The 8532-nt window shown below is 34.5% G+C and overlaps 1 pseudogene; it reads right to left on the reverse strand.

Moving 5' to 3' along the window:
* Positions 1-291: 291 nt before the first annotated feature.
* On the reverse strand, positions 292-940 carry LOC111523134 (annotated as a pseudogene).
* Between the last annotated feature and the right edge of the window lie 7592 nt (positions 941-8532).

Consider the following 8532-nt stretch of genomic DNA (forward strand, 5'->3'; position numbering starts at 1 on the left):
TAATTTGTGCTGTGCACCAACAAGAACCTGCTTTAAATTTCCATGGCAATTTACAACCCCCATACTGTATCAGGCAAGGTTACTGGCTATTGAAAATACCACCAGGACAGGGCTATCTAAAGACACATTTGGTAGTGTGTTAACTATACAAAAAAAAAAAGATACTGTGCAGTTTAAAAACAAATCTTACACAGCCTTACATTTCAATTTTTTTCTTTAAAAGGAGTGAGTTGTGTACAGGGGGGTTCAATGGTTTTTACACAAGAAAAAAAAACCTGCGCCAAAACCAACTTATTCATCATCATCCTCTTCTTCTTCATCTTCATCTTCTTCATCTTCCTCTTCCTCCTCATCCTCTTCATCTTCTTCATCTTCCTCCTCTTCCTTCTTTTTCTTGCTTTTTTCAGCCTTGACAACTCCCTTTTTTTGCTGCATCAGGCTTTCCTTTAGCTCAATATGCAGCAGTATCCTTTTTGTATTTTTCCTTCAGCTTCACAGCCTTCTTTTCATAAGGCTGCTTGTCATCTGCAGCAGTGTTATTCCACATCTCTCCCAGTTTTTTCGCAACATCACCAATGGACAGGCCAGGATGTTCTCCTTTGATTTTTGGGCAATACTCAGAGCAGAACAGGAAGAAGGCCGAAGGAGGCCTCTTGGGTGCATTAGGATCCTTGAACTTCTTTTTTGTCTCCCCTTTGGGAAGGATATAGGTTTTCATTTCTCTTTCATAACGGGCCTTGTCTGCCTTTGCCATATCTTCAAATTTTCCTTTCTCTTTAGCAGACATGGTCTTCCACCTCTCTGAGCACTTCTTAGAAAACTCTGAGAAGTTGACTGAAGCATCTGGGTGCTGCTTCTTGTGCTCCTCCTGACAAGTTTGCACAAAAAATGCATATGATGACATTTTGCCTCTCAGCTTCTTAGGATCTCCTTTGCCCATGTTTAGTTATTTTTCCTCAGCAAGGCACAGAGTCGCCCAGTGCCCATCTGGCTCTCACTTGCCCCTGCGCTCTCACTATGGAGCTCAATGTACTGCAATGGCTGTCGCTCAATCATTATTATTATTGTACTAGTTCAGGTATTTACATCTTTTCTCTAGATTATTATGTAAAACTTTTGTTTATATTCAAGCTCTTTCCAATCCAATTTATTATCTTAATGCAATATTCTTTTTTCAAAACCTTCCCCATACTCAAAAGATATTGGCTATTTGTAGTCTATAAAAACCTAGAGACTGAAATCCCTCCACAGTTCATATCTGTCATTAAGCCTGGATCTGCTCACTGAAATGCTTCAATCCTGGGATTATGGCTAGATATGCTAGTGGTGCCACATATCTGAGTTACCAGTGGTGAATCCTTACAGGTCTACAGCAACCTCAATTCTTGCCTCCTCTGAAGAAAGAATTTGATGGAGGAGCAGAAGACTGAATAAGAGACCAAGGCAAGTTTTAGAGAAGGAGTGAAAGTTTATTAACAAGCTTTAGAGCAAGAATGAAAAGAAAGTAAAGGACACTTGGAAGAGGGCCAAGTGGACATCTTGGAGGACAAGTGTGGGGTTTGACCTTTTGACTTGGGGGTTTTAGATGTCAGCATACTTCCAGGATCTTGTGTCCCTTCTCCCCTGATTCTTCCTGTGGGGTGGGTTGGCCATACGTGCAATGGCCTTGTGGAGGGAATGCACATGTGGAGGGGAGCATGCACAGCGTGTTTAGTGGAGTTGTATTCATGTTCACTTGAAGCATTCTTCCAGCATTCTTCCATTACCCGTGGAATGCCCCTGGAAGGTCATGTACCTGTTAAACTCCACCATTTTGCCTTTTAATGAACATGCCTTTTCTTTTCTTTTTTTTTTTTTTTTTTTTCTTTTTTTTTTTTGAGATGGAGTCTCACTTAGCTGCCCAAGATAGAGGGCAGTGGTTTGATCTCGGCTCACTGCAACCACTGTCTCCAGGGTTCAAGTGATTCTCCCATCTCAGCCTCCCTAGTAGCTTGGATTACAGGCAGCCGCCATCATGCCCCGCTAATTTTTGTATTTTAGTAGAGGCAGGGTTTCACCACATTGGCCAGACTGGTCTTGAACTCCTAATCTCAGGTGAGTTCCGCCTGTCTTGGCCTCCCAAAATGCTAAGATTACAGAAGTGAGCCACCACGCCTGTCCTGTTTCAGGTATTTTCTACCTGTGGGGACAATGCCTTTTCTTGGTGCTGGCTGCAACCAGTTATTATGGGGCGTCCCTTGCCTGACTACCTACTGTAACAGAGATCGTGTACCGTTCTATGGTGAAAAATGACAGCTGAAAGTGAAATTTACATTTAGATCAATTTCAGCTTAATTCTAAAAAGATATTTTAGGGAAGTCGAAATACTTTATTCCAGAAGATATTATTTAGTTACACAGAAGAACTTAAGGACACAGAGTGATACTATATATGGAATAATGGGAAGGGTTATTCTGCATTCTGACAGAAGTTGAATTAGATTAACTGGAATATCTTTTTGAATTAAATGTCTGTGAAACTTTTGATAAAATCTTAAAAATTCAAATTTTCCATTTTACACTTTAAAGAAATAATTAACTGTGCTCTTCTTAATGCTTCCAAAATGAAGTATTTTCATTCTCACCACCCTATGCTGGAGTTATTTAATTCAAACAGAAAGAAAAGAAAAGAAAGCCTCAGAATTCATAAGAATGCTGTGATGAGTGTGATAACATGTTATCTACAGCCTTTGAGCCCTTTGAAGATAAGCTGTTGAATAATGTCACTACATTATTATTACAGTTAGAATATAAATACAGGTTTAGCATCTTGTCAAGATAATACAACTATCAAAAGACTACAAAGTGAGAAATTCACTTGTTCAATTTTAAAGGAATGAGGCAAGATTCAAAAGATAAAATCAAACAAAAGATACTGCATTTTATTATCTTTATATATCCTTTTCATAAAAATAAGTCATAAGAATATACATAGATTAATTAATTTTAAATTTAAGTTTTGTTGTCTATTACTTTATGTGGGAGAGTATTTTGAGCAGTCCAAATGACCTTAATTGAAATAAAATTGTTCTCTGATGGTCAGTGATGATGAGCATTTTTTCATGTGTCTGTTGGCTGTATGAATGTCTTCTTTTGAGAAGTGTCTGTTCATATCCTTTGCCCACTTTTTGATGGGGTTGTTTGTTTTTTTCTTGTAAATTTGTTTGAGTTCTTTGTAGGTTCTGGATATTAGCCCTTTGTCAGATGAGTAGATTGCAAAAATTTTCTCCCATTCTGTAGGTTGTCTGTTCACTCTGATGGTAGTTTCTTTTGCTGTGCAGAAGCGCTTTAGTTTAATTAGATCCCATTTGTCAATTTTGGCTTTTGCTGCCATTGCTTTTGGTTTTTTAGACATGAAGTCCTTGCCCATGCCTATGTCCTGAATGGTATTACCTAGGTTTTCTTCTAGGGTTTTTATGGTATTAGGTCTAACATTTAAGTCTCTAATAATAGGAACACTTTTACACTGCTGGTGGGATTGTAAACTAGTTCAACCATTATGGAAAACAGTATGGCGATTCCTCAAAGATCTAGAACTAGATGTACCATATGACCCAGCCATCCCATTACTGGGTATATACCCAAAGGATTATAAATCATGCTGCTATAAAGACACATGCACACGTATGTTTATTGCGGCACTATTCACAATAGCAAAGACTTGGAATCAACCCAAATGTCCATCAGTGACAGACTGGATTAAGAAAATGTGGCACATATACACCATGGAATACTATGCAGCCATAAAAAAAGGATGAGTTCATGTCCTTTGTAGGGACATGGATGCAGCTGGAAACCATCCTTCTTAGCAAACTATCACAAGAAGAGAAAACCAAACACCGCATGTTCTCACTCATAGGTGGGAACTGAACAATGAGATCACTTGGACTTGGGAAGGGGAACATCACACACCGGGGCCTATCACGGGGAGGGGGCGGGGGGAGGGATTGCATTGGGAGTTATACCTGATGTAAATGACGAGTTGATGGGTGCTGACGAGTTGATGGGTGCAACACACCAACATGGCACAAGTATACATGTGTAACATACCTGCACATTATGCACATGTACCCTACAACTTAAAATATAATAATAATAAAAAATAAAAAGAAATAAAATTGTTCAACTGATTTATTTACATTTAGATGAATATCAGTTTTTAAATTGGACATTTCTCTAACATTTGTGTTAAAACTAAAAATTAGTCATAATTATTATGTCTCTATGTTTCAGTTAATTAAATATTATGATTACTATAAAAAATAAATGATTTTAGTATTTTAGTATTATTGCCTTTAAAGCAATTTTTCACAGTGTATAGTCCTTTGATGGAAGTCATTTGGGTTATTCATCAAAACTAAACAATTGCTTAATTACCCCAAGGCACAGAATCCACACTACAATTTTAAAGCATCAAAATAGGAAAAGTAATTAGTCTCTTGAGTATAATTAATCTGTCTACTAAGAATTGGGCCGAATTGTAGTTTAGTGTTCTCCAGAATTCAGAAGCCAATTTTAATTACACTGAAACGCTGAACTTGAAGCTTGCGGACTTTGGCTCTTAAAGTAAGTTAAATCTTTATATTTACTGTGGGTTTGACAAAACACAGGACACATGGAAAGGAAGGTTTTACTTCCAAAGTGAGACAGCTACAGCAAAACTTCAGGATTGTTTATTCTTCTTTTATAAGCTAGATATTGTTTAAAGACCATAGAGTGTTTGATAGGCATTTCATAAAGTAGATGCAGTTTCTTTCTACCGCACTTTCATTGACAAATATCAAGCACAGAGTTACTAGATATTAACACAGAGAAAAAGACATAAAAAAACTAATAATTTTTATGGTAAACTTTAGAGAAAGGAGAAATGGTGCACTTTGCAAAATATCTATGCATCAAATGATTATTTCAGCAAATGAACACTTCAGCAAATGATCAACTCAACAAAACATTCGTTCACTGTATTTACTGAATTTAGTAATGCAATGTTTTTAAGAATGCATGAATTTCTTATTAATTCACACTGTTTTAATATGTTTCAAAGGTTTCTACAGAGTTTTCAATTTGTAGTAGCAGTTTAAGAAATGTATTTGACAAAAGCTAAGGGCTATAGGAAAGTTTAAATTTCCTTTCAATATATTTGGTATTCATAAAAGCCTGTTTGTTTTCACTCATGGCCTAAATTTAAGCATCACTTTACAGTGTTCAGTCTGTGCTAATATATTGTGAATCATTTGCAATATAATACCTATGTAATAAGCCATGTATCATTACCAAGATGCCTTCTACAATTTTTCAAGTAAGAAATTGTTTCTCATATCTATATCACTCAGAAGTGAAAATATACTGAGCTTCATTTATTTCTTATATATTACCTGTATTTCAAATTTTTAAAGAATTTCTAAGCAAAGCCTTCCTTTGCTCTTTTGCATGCATGGCTAATGTACATAGAATTAGAGATACAAATAATGCTACAAATTTAATTCATATAGTAATCCTTTCTAGGAAAATCCCTAACAATAAACATAATAAAGATGGCAGGGGATATATCAAAAACAAACAAATATTTACTGAGGCATGTAGAGAAAATACAAACAAATGAAAGCCATGTTCCTTTCCTGACTAGGAAGATGAAATGCAAACTTTACTTCCCTCTGTGATAACTGAAACAGTTTATGTGAAAAATAATGTAAAACAAAGTCAAACTGGCATTGTGGATGAGAGTATTTATTCACTCATGTGTATGGAGGTTCAGAAGAAAAGTGAAATTCAAGGTTGGCTTAATTTATTGACTTAATTATGTCTAAAATCTATTTATTTTTAAATATTTTCTTACTGGCATGTTTTTAGCTTTATTCTAAAGCTGAAATTGACTTTTTTCCTGATTGCAAGTCAATTGCCAAAACTTCCCTGAGCAAGAATATTCCTCATCCACATGGTGGGGAATTTGGGGCAGGGCATGGAGAGAGAAGCAGAGAGAAAGACAGCTGTATCGCTCTTACAAACTTCAGACAAAAATCCTGAAATCCATTCTAATTGGCCAACCTTAAATTATGTGGCCAGTTCTTAACTAGTCACCACAATGAAGACAGTGCCAGATGCTGATTATTTTAAGCCAATAAAGAACTACCTTTGGAATGGAAACCAAATTTCTTGGCAAGTATTCAAGAATAATAATAGAAATGAGGTTGGAAATAAAAATAAAATGCTCTACACACTTTCCAAATTAGTTGTTATTTATCATATAGGCATTTAAATTAAGTGGTGTTGGGAGAACTTGATAAATTTGTTCTAATTTCATCTAGAAAAGTATCTCTAAATTCAAATGTTTATAAGGTCAAAGAAGTTAAACTAACAAAATCAAGTCAAATGAAAGGGCATTTATAATATGCAAAGACAGGGTAAACCTGTATTTTATTTCCTAACTTGGACATTATAAGAGTAATTAGTAATTGTAAGAGTTACAACCCAGACCATCCCATGCAAATCTGAATATATATATATATATATATATATATATACACACACACACATATATATATATATACACATATATATACATATATATATACACACACACACGTATATGTGATATATATATGATATTATTATCCTATCTCTCAAGAGCACCATCTCAGCACGTGCCAATTATTGCCATATAAGAAATAGTCTCAGCATCGCTGGATTTTCTGATCTTTCAGTAGGAAAAAAAAATCCGATTTTTATATGAATTATTCTAATTTTAAAATATTGCTTTAATTAAAAAATAGCTAGAAAATATTTGTTGTTCTTCAACCTCTGTTCTAGGAAGTAAATGAATAAAAATAGCTTTTGTTATTTGAAGAAAAAAGGCACAAAAAACTAAGCATATTGCCAAATATTAAAACACATAAAAACCACAGTAATTAAAGCAGTGTGGTATTGATGTAAGAATAGGGAGATAAATTAATGAAAAATAAAACACAAGTCAGAAACAGAGTCAACAATATGTAAGCATTCAGTGTGGTCATCATACAAAAGTCATTTGTCCAGTACATTTTTTGTCTCCATTTCCACAGTCACTACCCTGATCTCAGCCACCGTCACTTCTCACCTAGATTCCTAATAAAGTCTCTGAGCTGTACTTTTTATCTACTCATATTACTCTTCAATCTATTCTACATATTATGGCTAGAGTTTTGAAAATCACAAACCTGAACTTACTATTTCTTTCTTAAAGTACATCAATAACTTTTCATTGTTTAAGTACAAAGAAAAAATTTCTTCATGCCTGTTATGAAATTCACAGGGTGGCCCTTACCTGCTCTTATGCTTCAACTTGTCCAGCTCTCTCATATGTAGGCTCTATTTTCAAGCCTGGTAAGTTTGAGATGCTTAATATACATATAAATCGGAGGTACTGAATAAAAACACATGTTATATGCAAGTCGTGAGTTCAAGAAAGACTGTTAACCTAGATGCATAACCCTAAGAAACATTAGTGTTCTTATGTGCTTAAAGCAGTGAAACTGAGTTTACTTAAAGAATATACATAGATACAGAAGATTAGAACTCAAATATCTAAAGAAAACATGCTCTATAGCACAATGCAATAATACTATGCACATTTTTAAAGAAGTAAATTCTGTCACTTGTGACAATATGGATAGAATTGAGGAACATTATGCTAAGTGGAATAAGCCAGGCACAGAAAGGTGAATACCACATGTTCTCACTTCTATGCAGAATCTAAAACAATTGAACTCATAGAAGCAGAGAGTAGGATGGTGGTTACAGTAGCTGCAGATTGAGAGAAATGGGGAAATGATGGCCAAATGGTAAAAAATACCAGAAACGAGGAATATATTTTTTAGTTCTATTACACAGCATGGTAAATATGGTTAATAATAGAGTACTATACATTTCCAAATTGCTGAGAGTAAATTTCTAATGCTCCCACTGCAAAAAGAAGTTAAGTATTTGAGATGATGGATATGCTAACCAACTTGACATAACAATTCACATTGTATTTATGAAACATAGCATCACTTTGTACCCCATAAATGCATATCATTATAAATTATCAATTAAGAATTTAAAAAAATAAAATTATAAAATTGTAAAAGCAAATATATAAAAAAAAAAAAACAAGTCAAAGTCCTGATTGCTGTAGCATCCAACATTCAGGTGTTAGAAAAATAAAAAAAGAAAAAGCAGAGTAAAGTGAGAAGAATTTCCCAGTAAAGCAGGAAAGAAATCGTTGTCATTTTTGGGAAAGAGATGAGGAATAAAAGAAGGTACAGTCACTATCATATGTCAAGAAAAAGACATACATTTATGAAGATTGAAAATGACAAAAAAAAAAAAGCTGTTGTATTCACAAAGTATGTTATTATCTATATAGAAAATCCAATGGAATCTAAAATGTTTATAAATAATGCAGAAATCTAGCAACTTAAATATGCAATCAATATACAAAAATCAATGTTTCTCTGTCTGTAACAAAAGTGAAAAA

The sequence above is a fragment of the Piliocolobus tephrosceles genome, chromosome 5 (assembly GCF_002776525.5).
Source record: "Piliocolobus tephrosceles isolate RC106 chromosome 5, ASM277652v3, whole genome shotgun sequence".
In the NCBI taxonomy this organism is placed as follows: Eukaryota; Metazoa; Chordata; class Mammalia; order Primates; family Cercopithecidae; genus Piliocolobus; species Piliocolobus tephrosceles.